At 45.8% G+C, this 17,938-nt stretch overlaps 1 protein-coding gene across 13 annotated transcripts in view; it reads left to right on the top strand.

Annotated features, from left to right (window-relative positions):
• The window catches only part of TENM4 (teneurin transmembrane protein 4), a 650,537-nt gene that overhangs the window by 70,964 nt on the left and 561,635 nt on the right, over positions 1–17,938 (top strand). For 9 of the 13 annotated variants that reach the window (XM_083735741.1, XM_083735748.1, XM_083735749.1 and 6 more), the window contains exon 2: positions 10,441–10,535. The exons of the other annotated variants lie outside the window; for them this stretch is intronic. The gene's annotated coding sequence lies outside the window, so the exon portion shown is untranslated. The remainder of the gene's footprint in view (positions 1–10,440; positions 10,536–17,938) is intronic. 13 annotated transcript variants of the gene reach the window in all.

The raw sequence follows: 17,938 nt of genomic DNA on the forward strand, positions 1-17,938 counted from the left end.
AGGACCAAGGCCGTTTAGGGCTTTAAAGGTCAGCACCAACACTTTGAATTGTGCTCAGAAACGTACTGGGAGCCAATGCAGATCTTTCAGGACTGGTGTTATGTGGTCCCAGCGGCCAGTCCCAGTCACCAGTCTAGCTACCACATTCTGGATTAATTGCAGTTTCCGGGTCACCTTCAAAGGTAGCCCCATGTAGAGCGCATTGCAGTAGTCCAAGTGGGAGATAACTAGAGCATGCACCACTCTGGCAAGACACTCTGCAGGCAGGGAGGGTCTTAGCCTGCGTACCAGGTGGAACTGGTAGACAGCCGCCCTAATGAAAGCCAAACCCTAATGAAACAGTGTCCATCCAATTCCTTAAGATCCTTCTTTAAAAGACCCCATGAAACTATGTTGGCAGTTTCCCAGATTCTTTAGTCTGCCTCCCTCCAAATCTTCTTATGCTCAGTTAAGGGATTAAGATCACACTTTCCCCCACCAGCACGCATGCATGTCTCACCAGGCATCCGCATGTGGGCACAGCATTTCAGAAGAGGGCATCTGCATGCAATGTCTAACATTTTTTTTATTTATGCATTTGACTGATCATCCGCCCAGTGACGAGAGTCCTCCGGGCGATCGAGAAAGCAGAAACCAATTAAGAGTCGCAGTCGAAGTAAGGCAAGCATTTAAGAAGCAGCAAATGAAAAGGCTATAAAATCAAAACAAATTCCTTTGGAACAGAGATCATCAAGAGATTAAAAGATTGCTGCAGTGGTCAGCTGGAATAGAGAGGCGAAAAGATAAACATTTCACAAAGCTGAACGGCTGTGCCAAAACCAGAGTTTAATGTACAGCCGACCTTGGAATGCAAGCAAGATTCACCACCGAGAAGAATCACTGTTTTGTCTGTGAAAGGTCTGGGGGATCTGTATTTTGGTCATGTTCTGTTACGGTGCAGTATCACAGGACATGAGACAGGGCTTCTGCAAAGGCTGAAGTTCGACAGGTGCAACGACTTCAATCTCAGCTTTGCATCGCTGGGGGGAAATAATAGCTAACGGGCATCCCCTTTGGAGGGGAAAAAGTCTCTGACCTGAATGAAATGTGGAGCCTCTGGAGACAAGTGGAGGTTTGTGTGCAGCCAGCGAAGTATGCCTACAAACAGCCACTTCTTTAATCTTAGCATGTGAAAGTTGAAAGAGAGAAAGATCAGCTTTACAGAGCAGAAATGCCGGCTCTCGTTGACACGGTATACGCAGCGGAGAGAGGTCAAAACGCAAAATTCAGATTTTCAGTAATGCGGCCGTCTCTCAGTCATGCTGAACAAACCCCTAATTGTGTGCACATAACAAATGGACTTTTCTTCCATATTGGGCTGCAAGGCTCCTTTGTTGTCTTCCTTTCTTCCCCCCTTTCCAGAGCAAACTTATTTGTTGTCAACAGAGCCAGAGGGAGGACAAAAAAAACAACAAAAAACCAACCTATCGCTTTCCCTCTGTTTGCGTTCCCATGTGTCTCCTTTATGTTAACCCCGGCCATTGATAAAGTGCAGGATCTTGTTCCAGACCCTTATCTGGCTCCTGTTTGGCTTTGCTGTCTCCCTGCGCCCCACCCCCGGTGTGCTCTCCACCGAAACAACTCAGCTGTCCGTCACTCCCTGTGACCTTGCACTGGGAGCCATTCTGTCCCTTCCCAGTGCCGGAAACTGACTTCTCCCCTCTCATCAACTCAGCGTGCACAGAGCCTAGACTTTTGCCCCCGGGCTCCGTCACCGCCACATTGGTATCGACACCGACAGCCGCGAGAACGTCTAGGCAGCAGCTTCCTGGGCTTGGGCTGCAATATTATCAAGGCCATCAGCTTGAGTAAGCTGTAACGGAGTCCCGTTACAATCTTCCATCCCCGGCCCGTATTATGACAGGCCTTTGTGGCAGGCCTTGTAAGAAAGCACTGTCCTTGATAGGAGGGTGATAAATGAAGCCGATACTTCCTGCCGTACTTTGCATGGCACATATAAAATTACCGGCTGGGTGGAAGACGCTTTGCGATACAGTTGCGTCAGGAAAACCAGGCAAGACTGGGACTAAAGAACAGGCTTGCAATGAAGAAGAGCTGTAGCTCATTGGCACTGATCCTGGCTTTCATGTAGAAGGTCCCAGGTTTGATCCCCAGTACCTCCTGGTAGGAATGGGAGTGTCTCCCACCTGAAATGTTGGAGACACTCCTCTATTGATATTTCTACATTGCAGGGATTTGGACTAAATGACCCTTGGAATTCTATGACTCCGTGGGGTGGGTTTGTTTTGTTTTGTTTTTTGCATAATTTTAATCTTCAGGGTTTATAACGAAAATCCTGCTGTTGCCTTTTTAACATTCTAAATCTGAGATAGTTAACATGGTGCCATTCAGACATTGTTTGACTACAACTCCCATGAGCCCCACCACCAAGGCCAATGCTCAGGGATTATGGGGGTTGTAGTCCAGCAAAATCCGAAGGGCACTGTGTGGAACAAAGGCTCTAAAGCTGTTTTCTTCTCGGTCCACTTGCTTTGCTTGCATGGCAGTCAACTAACCAGGCCGAACACCTTTAGATGCTTATATGGCTGCTATCATTGTGGTATTTTATACACCATACGCTTGTAACGAAGCTGAAACAGACCAGTCCGTGTATTACCCATTTGTTGCATCAGTTATCTCCTGCCGCTTTACTCAAGAGGACCGCACATGTCCAAAGGGATTGGCAAGTCTTCACAAACGTTCCCATATTGCTCTGGAGGAAAACCACAGCCTCACCGTCAGTTTTGTAAAAAGTTGGAGGGGAGATAAATAATAATAATAATTAATAATAATAATAATTTATTATTTGTACCCCGCCGATCTGGCTGGGTTTCCCCAGCCACTCTGGGCGGCTTCCACAGAGACCAAAAATACACTAAAATGTCACACATTAAAAACTTCCCTAAACAGGGCTGCCTTAAGATGTCTTCTGAATGTCAGGTAGTTGTTCATCTCTTTGACATCTGAAGGGAGGCTGTTCCACAGGGCGGGCGCCACTACCAAGAAGGCCCTCTGTCTGGTTCCCTGTAACCTCACTTCTCGCAATGAGGGAACCGCCAGAAGGCCCTCGGTGCTGGATCTCAGTGTCCGGGCTAAACAATGGGGGTGCAGACGCTCCTTCAGGTATACAGGACCAAGGCCGTTTAGGGCTTTAAAGGTCAACACCAACGCTTTGAATTGTGCTCAAAAACATAACTGGGAGCCAATGCAGATCTCTCAGGAGCGGTGTTATGTGGCCCCGGCGGCCACTCCCAGTCACCAGTCTAGCTGCCGCATTCTGGATTAATTGCAGTTTCCGGGTCACCTTCAAAGGTAGCCCCACGTAGAGTGCATTGCAGTATTCTAAGCGGGAGATAACTAGAGCATGCACCACTCTGGCAAGACAGTCCACAGGCAGGGAGGGTCTCAGCCTGTGTACCAGATGGAGCTGGTAGACAGCCGCCCTGGACACAGAATTAACCTGCACCTCCATGGACAGCTGTGAGTCCAAATGACTCCCAGGCTGCACACCTGGTCCTTCAGGGGCACAGTTACCCCATTCAGGGCCAGGGAGTCCCCCATACCCACCCGCCCCCTGTCCCCCCAAAAAAGTACTTCAGTCTTGTGGACTAGGGAAAAGGGGAGTGGCTATATAGTGGGTGGCCTGTCGGGAGCATCCTAAATGCTATATAAGGAGACCTGGAAGGGCTTTGGGGCCTGGGCTTCTCCATCTCTGTCTCAGTCTCCCTTCGCTCTGCTTCCCCCCATGCCAGATAACGGAACTAGGAGAGGAAGTGAGGACCAGTGTGAATTTTGCTCGTGTTCTGCGGTTACAGAACCCCACGAGACGCCATTGCAATGATTTCTCACGGCATTGACCGACAACTCCAGAGAGGGAAACACTAAACTCGCTACCGGAGCAACGGCCCTCCGCTTTTGATTTTTAAACGCAAGTTGTCTGCTTTTTCGGAGCCGGCCGGTGCAATGATTTCCCTGTGCGATGTAATCTGGTTTATAGATCTGTATAAGGGTTTTTATGGCAGCACTTGATTATGCAGTGTCCCAAATGATTTATCAAAGGAGCTGATGTAAAAGGCCAGCAAGAAATGCCGGGGAAATTAACTACCTAATTCTTTCTGGGAAGTAAACAAACAGCTGGAGTCTCGGGAAACTCGGGACCCCAGTCTGGGAGCAGGAAGCAACTTCTCGCTTCCCTCTCCCAAGTGACGTTCCTTTGTGTTCAGTAAAAATGTTTAACTCAGCATGGACAGAAGGCAGGTGAAAAGATTACAAGGGGGAGACAAAGTGTATGTCAGCATTCCTTAATTAAGAGCTGAGGAACCTTTTTCTTCAAAGGCCGCAGGGCATTCTCTGTGGTGGCCCCTAAACTGTGGAACTTGCACCCCACAGAGGCACATCTCGCACCGTCATTGCACAGCTTAGGCACTCGAAGTGTATATTTTTAGGACTTGCCTTCTTTTTGTGACTGTAAATTGTTTTAAACTCTTCTTAATACTATGTTTTGATGTTGTAACTTGCCCTGGAATGTTAGGGTGAAGGGCAGGGAAGTAATAACAATAATTGTCAAGTTGAGGGTACACCTAAAATTCTAACTTGGTTGACCCAACTTGTAATCCAGGTAATACAGTGGTACCTCGGGTTAAGTACTTAATTCGTTCCGGAGGTCCGTTCTTAACCTGAAACTGTTCTTAACCTGAAGCACCACTTTAGCGGATGGAGCCTCCCACTGCTGCCGTGCTGCCGGAGCACAATTTCTGTTCTTATCCTGAAGCAAAGTTCTTAATCTGAAGCACTATTTCTGGGTTAGCGGAGTCTGTAACCTGAAGTGTATGCAATCTGAAGCGTATGTAACTGAGGTACCACTGTAATGGATAATGGTAATAAATTTTAGTGTGTTTCTGTAGTGCAATTCAGAACAGGAAAATGGCTCATCTTCTTCAAAAACTTCGTTGTACTCCAGTACATCAAGGGCATTACACTTTCTAAATTTGGGGAAATATTTCTTTATCATGGTTTCCACTACTCTACCTCTCCCCCCCCCAAAAAAAAATACCCTCTGGTGGCTGCTGTCATATGCTCCCAGGTTGTCTTCCAGTATAATGAAATATTAACTTAATACGTTTTTCTTTTCTGAAACTGGGATATATGTAGAAATATCGATTCAGACCAGGCGAGACAGTATGTCGTTCGTATAATATAGTATTTCATGAGGATGACATGAGGGTAAGTGCACAGGAAAGCGAAGTATTTATGGCCATGCATGGAATATAAAGATGGATTTGTACATTTGTTAGTGCAAAACCAATGCCTCCTGCATTGCTTTTCTGAGCGTATTAGTCTCTAATCCCTTTCCCAGTGAATCTTCTTGTAGAAAAGAAAGAGAAATGGTTCTCTGGGCCATTGATTTTCCTGTAACCCAACCTTTTGCAGGAGCTTTTAGAATTTGCTATCTTGATACTGCTGCATCTTAAGCTAAGAACATTCCCTCCCCCCCAAAAAAAACCAACTGTGGCCCAGTTGGGCTGCTGCTGGATCAGGCCAGTGGTCCATCTGGGCCAACATCCTGTCCTCACAGTGGACAACTGAGTGCCTACAGAAAGCCCACAAGATGGCTCTGAATGTGACCGCGCTCTGCCCCTTGTCATTCCCAACCATGAGTTTGAGAAGATAGGCGGAGCATTGCCATAACGGCCAGTAGTCATTGTTAGCCTTTGCCCTCCATGAATTTGCCTAATCCCCTTTGTAAGCCATCCAAGTTGATGCCCATCTGCTGTCCCTTGCGGGAGCTAATTCAGTAATGTACGCGGGTGGCGCTGTGGTCTAAACCACTGAGCCTAGGGCTCGTTGATCAGAAGGTTGGCGGTTCGAATCCCCGCGACGGGGTGAGCTCCCGTTGCTCGGTCCCTGCTCCTCCCAACCCAGCAATTCAAAAGCACATCAAAGTACAAGTAGATAAATAGGTACCACTCTGGCGGGAAGGTAAACGGCATTTCCGTGCGCTGTTCTGGTTTGCCAGAAGTGGCTTAGTCATGCTGGCCACATGACCCAGAAGCTGTACGCTGGCTCCCTCGGCCACTAAAGCGAGATGAGCGCCGCAACCCCAGAGTCGTTCATGACTGGACCTAACGTTCAGGGGTCCCTTTACCTTTACCTTTATGCACTGGTTGAAGAGGGCCTGTCTTTTACATATCCAACATTTAGCTGCATTGGATGGCCCTGAGTTCTGGTAGTAAAACAGGGGGAGAAAAGATTTACCCGCTTTCTCTATCCCATGCATTATGGCATACAACTGTATTGTGTCCCCAGATTACATTCCTAGCTTCAAAACCAGGTTTGAGTGTTAGGAGAACCTCACTCCCTGCTCTTCCCTTGGACCCAGAGACCCTGACTCATTCCAAACCAGAGATACCCCTTGCATCGAAATCAAGGAATACTGGTCCAATATCAGTTAACTAACTAAGGGAACAACTCGGGTTTCAATTTGAGTTTGCAGAGCTGAAGAAGTGGCACAGTCAAGCAAGTGCAACAATTTCCTCTCTCAAATTGAACAAATCGAAGCCTGATTTCTGTGTAGCACAGCCTAGCAATTAAGTTTGTCACCTTCGTTCCCTCTGTAATAAGTGCCACATTCGTAGGGAGAGTTGGTCCCCCGCGCCAAAGGATGTTACGAAAAATAGGAAGATGCCTTTGATTTCCATTTTTGTAGGTTTAAATTGTGTTACATGGGGTAAATCGGCTGTAGGACTGCTTCCAGGAACCAGCCAAAATGGGAGCCAGAAAATGCATGCAGAAGTAGGGATTCTGCTGGTGGTGATTTCCTTTCCTGGTGTTGCTTGTGAAGTCCCCCGTATAGTTCTTGGCGTTTTTGGGGGCGAGTGTTGTTGTTGTTTTGTTGTTTAGTTGTGTCCGACTCTTCATGACCCCATGGACCAGAGCACGCCAGGCACTCCTGTCTTCCACTGCCTCCCGCAGTTTGGTCAAACTCATGTTGGTAGCTTCGAGAACACTGTCCAACCACCTCGTCCTCTGTCGTCCCCTTCTCCTTGTGCCCTCCATCTTTCCCAGCATCAGGGTCTGATGGGAAAGATCAGCAACCAAGAAGATCCAAGTATTTCTAAAAGACTGAAATAATTTTTTAACATACTTAAAAGACCACTGTAAACAGTTAAAATCATTGGTAGGGAGACAATGACACTTGTAATGTGAAATGAACTTTAGAAACTGTGACTATATATCAGGTAGATAACAGATAGATAGATAACAGTAAAAGTTGCAGAAAAAGAATATATTTTCTTTGGAAATGGAACCCATGGAGGGAGGGAAGGAGGTCCGAAGGTTTGAAATAACCTTTTATTTTAATGCTTTGAAAAGGTTACATAGTGTGTGTGTGTGTGTGTGTGTGTGTGTGTGTGTGTTGTTGTTGTTTAGTCGTTTAGTCGTGTCCAACTCTTTGTGACCCCATGGACACCAGAGCACGCCAGGCACTCCTGTCTTCCACTGCCTCCTGCAGTTTGGTCAAACTCATGCTGGTAGCTTCGAGAACACTATCCAACTATCTCGTCCTCTGTCGTCCCCTTCTCCTTGTACCCTCCATCTTTCCCAACATCAGGGTCTTTTCCAGGGAGTCTTCTCTTCTCATGAGGTGGCCAAAGTATTGGAGCCTCAGCTTCAGGATCTGTCATTCCAGTGAGCACTCAGGGCTGATTTCCTTCAGAATGGAGAGGTTTGATCTTCTTGCAGTCCATGGGACTCTCAAGAGTCTCCTCCAGCACCAGAATTCAAAAGCATCAATTCTTCGGCAATCAGCCTTCTTTATGGTTTTGGGGCGGGTAGATGAGAGCAAAGCTGTGGTCCAAGCAAACTTGTCAGCACTGCCGTGCAGACATGCTGCAGTTTGTTCCTGTGCTTCCAATTAAGGGAAGCAAATGGCGATATTCAAATAGAGGGGAAGGGAAATGCTAGGCAACCTTTTCCCTATGATCAGATGACAGCAGCGTTTTGTTTTCTGTTTTTTAAAACAGGGGATTTGCCTGATTAGCTAGCTCTTTAAACCCAGAGCAGAAGCACTTGCAGCGGCGGATCGGGCATCACAACTTATTTATTTTTATTTTTTTAAAAAATGGGGCAAAGCAACGTGCAATTTCTCACAGCCGGAGATTTGGCTCAAAGGTTGTTTACACACCCTTCAATCCAAACGGGAAAGACCTTTTTTATTTCATCATCTCTGGTTCGGAAACAGGCGTGATGTTGCAGCCGCCTCCAGCACAAAAGCCACATTGCAGACCTGAAAGAACCAGCAGCACCTCATTAATATTTAAGCCAGGAGATGATCGTTTGTTTGTTTTGTATCGCCTACTGGGAGGTGGGTTGAAAATTTGCGGCATTTCCCCCCTGTCTTACAGCAATTTTGAAGTAGCCTTCCTTAGCCAGGGGCTGCTCCATGGATGGACCTCGTCTGCCAGCAGCCCTGGCTAGCATGCCCAATGGTCAGGGGCAATGGGAGTTGGAGCCCAGCAACGCAGGGAGAGTGTGGGCCTGGAGAAGATTATCTCGAGTTGCAACACTCTTTGAAGTGTGTGATGAAGAGCCCTGGTAGATCAGGCTGTTGACCTGTCTAGCCCAGTGTCCTGTTCTCACAGTGGCTAACCAGGTGCCCATGGCAAGTCTACAAGCAGGAAATGAATGCAGTTTCTTGCAACTGGTATTTTAGACACAAGACTGCCCTTGAGATGGATGCAGTGAAAACCCTTGGTTAGGGAATATCAAAGCATGGTATGGGGATGAGGGACCAACTCCCTTCTCTTGCGGGGCCCCAATTAGTGCCATTGCCTTCTGTTAAGAGTTTGGGTGTAATCCTTGATGCCTCCCTTTCCATGGAGGCGCAAGTTACAGCAACAGCCAAGGCGACATTTTTCCACCTTCGCCGCATCAAGCAGTTGGTCCCTTACCTTTCCCGCCTCGACCTGGCCACAGTGATCCATGCGATGGTCACCTCCAGGCTTGATTACTGTAATTCGCTCTACGCGGGGCTGCCCTTGAAGCTGTCCCAGAAACTCCAGCGGGTGCAGAACGCTGCAGCGAGGCTCCTCACAGGGTCTCTGCCATGGGAGCATATTCACCCAGTGCTTTTCAAGCTACACTGGCTCCCGGTGGAGTACAGGGTCAGATTTAAGGTGCTGCTTTTGACCTTTAAAGCCCTTCACGGCCTAGGACCCTCCTACATATGGGACCGCCTCTCCTGATATGCCCCACGGAGAACCTTAAGGTCCATAAATAGCAACACCCTCGAGGTCCCGGGCCCTAAGGAAGTCAGATTAGCCTCAACCAGAGCCAGGGCCTTTTTAACACTGGCTCCAGCCTGGTGGAATGCTCTGTCTAATGAGACCAGGGCCCTGCAGGATCTGATTTCTTTCCACAGGGCCTGTAAGACAGAGTTGTTCCACCTGGCCTTTGGCTTAGAATCAGTTTGATTCCCTCCCCCTCTTTCTTTTTCCTTTCTCCTCCTGTGAAGAGGCTGCATCCTAATGTTTTAATGCTGTATTTTAATCTTGTTTTTTAAATTGTATTTTAATCAACTTGTTTTTATTATTGGTTGCTAGCTGCCCTGAGCCCAGTCTTGGTTGGGGTGGGCAGGGTATAAATAAAATGTATTATTTATTATTATTATTTCAAACGTTCTGGAACGAATTCTGTTCGACTTCTAAGGTACGACTGTATGTTTATTGGGAAATTATTTGATTTGTATGTCAGTAAAAGTGTTACAACTTAAAAATAAAAATTATTTATAGAGATATAGCTCTCCATTTATAGAGATATAGCTCTCCAACAATAACAATAACAATAACAATAATAATAATAATAATGGAAGCATATATAAAACACATATGAAACCATAATAAAACATCAAGCATTAAAAACTTCCCGATACAAGGCTGCCCTCAGATATCTTCTAAAAGTTGTGTAGTTCTTTATCTCCTTGACTTCTGATGGGAGGGCTTTCCACACGGAGGGCGCCACCACCAAGAACGCCCTCTGCCTCCATCTTTCGTCCTGCTGGGCAAAAGGCGTTATCACAGTTCAGGGATGCCCTCCACCCACACAAAAGTGTTTGAGGAGGAAACAGTTCAGGGCCATTTAGGGGCACAACCTGGGGAGGGGTGCGTGGCCTGGGAAAGGGCGTGGTGCAGGAAATGTCCCAAGGGCCATAGAGAGAGTGTGGCATTTGTCTACTTTTCCCCTTCCCTGTTCCTTGCTGCAACCAAGCAAGACTCTGAGGCCCAGACGAACATATAGTCCTCAAGAAGTCTGCAGCCTCATTCCCTGGCAAAGCAGTTCCCTTCTCCAAGGCCTGGAGCCTGCGACACAGTCCTTACTCACAGCTGCTTGTCTTCTCTGGTTTAGGGCGATGTCACGGGTGCTACATAACCATGCGATGACTCACAGCGTTGGCTACGTGGTGACTCACAAAAGCTGCCGTCCTATATCCACTTAAACCTGTAAGTAAGCCTCAGATGAGCTCAGAGGGGACTTATCTCTGAGTAGGGTTGTGCCGTGAGACAACTGATGGGGATGGCAATGGAAATGTGCAGAAGTGTTCCTGCCTCTCTCTATAGCCATTGATAACCTTAAATCCACCCCCCTTAATCCCCCACACCAGAGAACCCAGATAAACCCAGAGTGGCAATAACACATTGACTTGACTGCAGACACGCAGCAGCACTGTGAACTGTTGAGCATGTGCTAACTACAATTCCATGTGGCTGGATATTATTAGATATTTATTCATTTATACCCTGTATTTTTCTCTGAGAAGAACTCAAGGTGAAACAGTTAAAAACATGGGGGTGAGGGGGACAATAACTAAAAAAATAATGAAGTGCTTGTATTCCAGGCCCTAAGAGATCCCAGTGCATTGTCTACCCAGCATGCACTGTTGATCCTGAGCATTATTTGCTGTTTCCTGCGCACCTTGCCTGCTTCCTATCTCATCCCCTCATTGCTACCCTGGAATCCTAGAATCCTCAACTCATAGAGTTGGGATCCTGAGGATCATCTAGTCCAACCCCCTGCGAAGCAGGAGTCTGCAGTGCAGGACCCTGAGATAAAGAGTCTCATACATGGCAAGCATGTTGTGTAACCTTTCTTCTTTGACAATCACTCTTAGCCTAGTAAGATGGTCTTCCATGAACACGGTCTTAGCAGTGAGTCCGTAAGTGACTGTGGAGGCCAGTTCTAGATCCACACGCCCTTCCACAGTGGGGACATAGGTTTCTGGGTGGGAGTTGATCATGGTGAGGGCTTCCCAAGCGTGTCTTCCTCTTAGCACGTTTCTCCCTTTCGTCCTGAGTTTGAGCGTCTTCAAAGCCCATGACAACTTTGGTAAAGTCTGTTCTTCAATTGAAGCGCTCGCAGGCCAGTGTTTCCCAGTTGTTGGTGTTTATACTACTTTTTTTTTAACATTTGCCTTGAGAGAGTCTTTAAACCTCTTTTGTTGACCACCAGTATTACGCTTTCCATTATTAAGTTCAGAATAGAGTAGTTGCTTTGGAAGACAATAAACCGGCATTCAAACAACATGACCAGTTCATCGAAGTTGATGTTGAAGAACCATTGCTTGTCATCTTTGCTTCTTCCGGTACACTGGCATTAGTTCACCTATATTCCCAAATGATATGCATTTTTTTAAAATGGAATCTTTCGAGGAGTTGTAGATGCCGTTTATAAGTGGTACAAGCATACAGTAAGGTTGGTAATACAATAGCTTTGTAAACAGGCATTTTGGTTTCCCTGAGAATGTCCCAGTCCACAAACACTCTGCACTTCAATCGGGAGAAAGCTGCACTCACAGAGCTTAGGCAATACTGGATTTCATCATCAATGTTGGCCCTTGTGGAAAGATAGCTGCCCAGGTAGGAGAAGTGATCAACACATTCCAATGTTACACTGTTAAGTTGGATTTGTGGCACTGCAAAGGGGTTTTTTTGTGCTTGTTGGTGCAGCACTTTGGTATTTTCGATGTTGAGCAATAGGCCAAGCTTTTTGTAGGCTTCTGCAAAGCTATTTAGGATGGTTTGGAGGTCATCCTCTGAGTGTGTACACACTACGTTGTCATCAGCATACTGAAGCTCTATGACAGAAGTTATGGTAACCTTATTCTTTGCTTTCAGCTTTCTCAAGTTAAAGACCTTTCCATCTCTTGGATATATGGTTTCTACCCCAGTGGAGAGTTTCCTTCCTTTCAACAATGTATAGGATCAGGGAAATGAAAATAATGAATGGAGTTGGGGCATAACGCAACCCTGTTTAACACCTGATCCCACTGTGAATGGTTCACTTTAAGGGCCATTGTTATCTGTGATTGTTGCTGCCATATTATCATGGAGGAGCTGAAGGATGCTCACAAATTTTTCTGGGTAGTTCAATTCTGCCCACTTTGAAGGTTTTGGCAGGTATCCCATCAGGTCTGCTGGCTTTGTTGTTTTTCATTTAGTTAATAGCTGTACACAACTCTCCTGCTGCTAGCTCATTTCTAATTTCAGTTACAGATAGGTAGCCGTGTTGGTCTGCCATAGTCAAAACAAAAAAAATTCCTTCCAGTAGCACCTTAAAGACCAACTCATTTCTAATTTGTTTTTGTAGAATTTGTGAAAGGACCTCAGCAGCTATGGGGGAGTTGTGGTTAAGGAGATGCTGGTAATGTCCCAGTGCAATGCAATAGCTTATTTATCTTTTAGAAGTGTGGGACCATCTGTTGAGCGTAGGGGGCATATTTCAGGAATTATTGGTCCATAGATGGTCTTTGTGGCTTTAAAGAAACTCTGTGCCTTAGTGTTGGCATAGGTATTTTTTCTTAGTTTCTATCTCTGTACCAGATCCAAGAAACATTCCTTTTCTTGTCAATAGTGTGTTCAATCTCACTATCATTTTCATCAAACCACTCCTGGTGTTTCTTGGTTTGGTATCCAATAGTTTGTTCACAGGCTGCAATAATGGATGTCTTTAGCTTGGTCCAGTGTTCCTTGATGTTATCAGGGAACTCCAAAAGCAGATGGTCCTTAAGAGTCATTTGGAAGCAATCCCACTTAATAGGATCTTGAAGGGCTTGAGTGTTTATTTTGTGCCTTAGTTTCCTTGAAGCCTGCATTGAGGTATAATTTTGATAGGCGTTGTGGGACGTATTAATCATGAAGTTCTGTCAGCATTTTCACATACATGTCTCCTAATAAGCACATTTTTGCATGCAGTTCTAACATTAACATTTTTGCACTCATGTTCACCTGATATTTTGCATTTCGTTTTCACTACAGCTTGCATATTAGGTGCCTTTGTTCCTAATAGACGGATTTTTGTACATACTGTCTTGGTTGGAGTCCTGCACTGCAAAATGAAGCATAACTGTTCTTCGGTTTGCATCTTGCTTCAGGAAGTGTGAATTAGGTAGTTTCTCATTAACAAATTAGAATTTCTGCCCAGTGGTTCAGTATCTTTTTATTCTGTCAGGCTTTTATTTTGTGGGGTACACATATAATATTTTTTATGGTTTTTAAGCTGCTGGCCCTGTCCCCTTTATTGCCACTGTTTTCATGGAATTAGAATTTTTATGTGTTGTAAACTGCCTTGAGTGGTTTATTTATACGAGAAGGGTGAGATATGCTAAGTCAATAAATAAATAAAAGTCTGAAATGGATTAGGCAACTCTGCTTCAGAGGGAATTGGGTTAGCATTAACCCAATTAAAGTTGGCGACCCCATAGTTGCAATAGTGTCAAGAGAGAGGCTAGTAAATGGTTTTTATGAAAGTAATATCTAACACAAAATTAAACACCCAACATCAGTGCTGATTAGAGATGGGTGAATCTGTCACTTCTGGTTTTTCTCAGTTTCACATTCCAATCTTAAGCTCAGTTCTCTACTTTCCACATCAGTTTGTGGTTATATATGTTTTGAAATCATCAAGAAATTTCACCAGTGTTTTAAAATGCAACTGTGGTTAATTTGTAAACTGCTTTGAGGTGGGTCCCCCCCCCCCCCCCCGCAGTCAGGCAGCGTATATATTTTAAGAAGCAAACAAATACACTGTTTTTTGCAAAGCATATTTTCCTAATACAATGCATGTCATTTTAACAAATATGTGCTTTTCGATGCACACTTCAATCTAGTCTACGCATTGCCGTACACACTGCTTGGCTTGAGAACTTTACTGCAAGATCTGGAGGAGCACAAATTTCAAATGTTGGCTGTGTTTCAGTTTGTGCATTGTTTCAGAAAGTGCAAATTAGGTAGGTTCACCGCTAAATGTGAAATGAGTTGAATTCTGCCTCTTCCCGCCGGTCTGTAGTGCTGACCATAGATAATAAAATGGTAGAGTTGGAAGGGATTCTTTTGCCCAACATGGGGCTTGAACCCACAGCCTTCAGATTAAGTGTCTCATGCTCTACGAACTGAGCTATCAGGTGCTGTGATACTCAGGAGGGTTGGGTGACATCTGGTTCTCAACATTGTGATATATCACCAACTAAACATTGTGATATACTGATACAGTGGTACCTCGGGTTAAGTACTTAATTCGTTCCGGAGGTCTGTTCTTAACCTGAAACTGTTCTTAACCTGAAGCACCACTTTAGCTAATGGGGCCTCCTGCTGCCACTGCGCCGCCAGAGCACAATTTCTGTTCTCATCCTGAAGCAAAGTTCTTAACCCGAGGTACTATTTCTGAATAAGTGGAGTCTGTAACCTGAAGTGTCTGTAACCTGAAGCGTATGTAACCCGAGGTAACACTGTATATGTTGGGTGCCTTCACGGTTTTCCCCACATTGTGATTTTTGCATAGCACTCTCTCATACACACACCAGGATTTGCGATGTATTGCCAGGTCAAAAATTATGAAACTGATATCACAATATGGACTTCAAACCGGTTTTGAACAATATATCAATATATTACCCAGCTGTAATACTCAACCATGTTAGAGGTTAGCTGGAGGCGATTACACAGGAGAGGAAATTCTCCACAGAGAATTTCTGATCTTTTAACCATTGTTAATACCACGTGGGTGGCACTGTGGTCTAAACCACTGAGCCTCCTGGGTTTTCTGATTGGAAGGTTAGTGGTTCGAATCCCCGTGATAGAGTGAGCTCCCATTGCTCTGTCCCTGCTCCTGCCAACCTAGTAGTTCGAAAGCACACCAGTGCAAGTAGATAAATAGATACCACTGCAGTGGGAAGGTAAACAGCGTTTCTATGCACTCTGGCACTTCTCACGGTCCTCCATGCACCAGAAGCAGTTTGGTCCTGTTGGTCACATGACCCAGAAAGCTGTCTGTAGACAAACACTGGCTCCCTCGGCCTGAAAGCGAGATGAGTGCAGCAACCCCATAGTCGCCTTTGACTGGACTTAGCCGTCCAGGGGTCCTTTACCTTTTACCTTACCATGACATCCTCCCCAGATCTCCAAAAGTAAAGGCAGATGTGTATGGAATGACTCAAAATTGACTGGAATGGCTTTTGCACAAGCTCCAAGACAGCCTCAGTGTTTACCATTGCTCCTCGATGTCTTAATGTGCTGTACATAATCCTTGCCCATTTTGATTTCCTCATATCCTGTCCTGGAATGAACTGGAGATGCTACGATGACAAGGACTGTGGGTTCTTGCAGTGTTCCTGCGTTTATCTCCTGACATATGGGAGGGAGCACGGTTTTGACCCCCAAGCCCACACATTGGGAGCATGGAAGTAAACAAGCTAGCTCTGAAGGGTGAGAGCATTAATTGGAACACACGCATAGCAGCTGGCGAGCAGTCGAAAACCTTCACAAATGGGAGGTCCCTGCCTCACCAACCACCGAAGAGACCACTGCTCATACGGGGTCAGAAGAGGAAGCTGAAAAAGAGGGGGCAGAACTCTGGCACGTTTTGGCAGGTCGATGAAAACGACTCCCATTGTGGGAGGAAAAAAGGAAGAGAAGAAGGACCTCCGGAGATGAGAGTGGAGGCTGATCATTAGATCCTTGTCTAAGAAGGAATCCTCTTTTGGCAGCAGAGCAGACAGCAGCTAATAAACAGGCTGGTTGTTATCTTTTGTTCAGCACACTGTGTGCTAGTCCATGTGGGGTGATTAATATCAAGTCCTCATAGCACTGTTTTTTCAACCTTGAGTCGCCATGTGATGTTAAACTACATCTCCCACCATCCTTAGCTGTTGGCTGAGCTGGCTGGCGATGGTGGGGTGGTTGGAAGCAAAGCCTGACTATGATTGGTGGAGAGCATGTGCAGGATAGTAACCTGAGTCACGTTTGGCACCTGTGTTTTCAGAAACCGTTCCCTTATCATTTATGCCCACCTTGTGAAATAAGGAAAAGGTAAAGGGACCCCTGACTATTAGGTCCAGTCATGACTGACTCTGGGGTTGCGGTGCTCATCTCGCTTTATTGGCTGAGGGAGCCAGCGTACAGCTTCTGGGTCATGTGGCCAGCATGACTAAGCCCTTCTGGTGCACAGAAACACCGTTTACCTTCCCGCCACAGTGGTACCTATTTATCTACTTGCACTTTGATGTGCTTTCGAACTGCTAGGTTGGCAGGAGCAGGGACCAAGCAACGGGAGCTCACCCCATCACGAGGATTCAAACCGCCGACCTTCTGATTCGCAAGTCCTAGGCTCTGTGGTTTAACCCATGGTGCCACCCGCGTCTCTTTTACCTTGTGAAATAAGAACAGTACAAATTTCCTGTGACATGTCTCAGCTACAGACTTCATGCTTTGCATGCCCAGTCGTTGGCATCTCCAATTTTAAAGCCCACAGGGAGCAGCACTGGGAAAGAGATGCCTGCCTAGATACCACTGTTACTTGAAACAAAAGATACTGGATGAAGTGGACTTACAGTACTGGCTACTGGAATGAGGCAGCTTTATATACAGTGGTACTTCGGGTTAAGTACTTAATTCGTTATGGAGGTCTGTTCTTAACCTGAAACTGTTCTTAACCTGAAGCACCACTTTAGCTAATGGAGCCTCCCGCTGCCGCTGCGCCGCCAGAGCACGATTTCTGTTCTCATCCTGAAGCAAAGTTCTTAACCCGAGGTACTATTTCTGGGTTAGCGGAGTCTGTAACCTGAAGTGTATGTAACCTGAAGCGTACATAACCCGAGGTACCATTATATTCATGTGTTGTTGTTCCATGATGTGATATTGGGAAGTTGAGATCCTGAGTTGAGATGGTTGTTGTTCAGTGCCTTTATAAATGACTTGGTTGAAGGTAATGAGGGGATGCTGATCAAATTTGCAGGGGACACTAAACTGGGAAAGAATTGTCTCCAGACAAACAAGCAGAAATTTATTTGCTTGTTATTCTGAAGATTTATATCCAGCTTTTCATTCCAGTGATTCTAATAGCAGCTTATATGCAACATGTAACAATACGTGTTTACAGTATTTAGTGTCAATTGGGGCCACATCTAGGGGTCTTGGTGGACCACAAACGTAACGTGAGTCAACAGTGTGATGCAGCAGCAGCAAAAAAAAGGTAACACTATTTTAGGCTGCGTCAACAGACGTCTAGTGTCCAGATCAAGGAAAATAATAGTCCCACTCTATCCTGCCTTGGTCAGACCACACGTGGAATACGGTGTCCAGTTCTGGGCACCACAATTTATGAAGGATGTTGACAAGCTGGAAGGTGTGCAGAGGAGGGCAACCAAAATGATCAAGGGTCTGGAAGCTAAGCCTTACAAGGAGTGCTTGAAGGAGCTGGGTATGTTTAGCCTGGTAAAGAGGAGACTGAGAGGAGATATTATAGCCATCTTCAAATATCTGAAGGGCTGTCATATGGAGAAGGGAACATGCTTGTTTTCTCCTGCTGTGGAAGGTAGGACTCAAACCAGTGGCTCAAGAAAGGAGATTCTGAC

This window comes from Podarcis gaigeae (genome assembly GCF_964106915.1).
Source record: "Podarcis gaigeae genome assembly, chromosome: 4".
NCBI classification, from domain to species: domain Eukaryota; kingdom Metazoa; phylum Chordata; class Lepidosauria; order Squamata; family Lacertidae; genus Podarcis; species Podarcis gaigeae.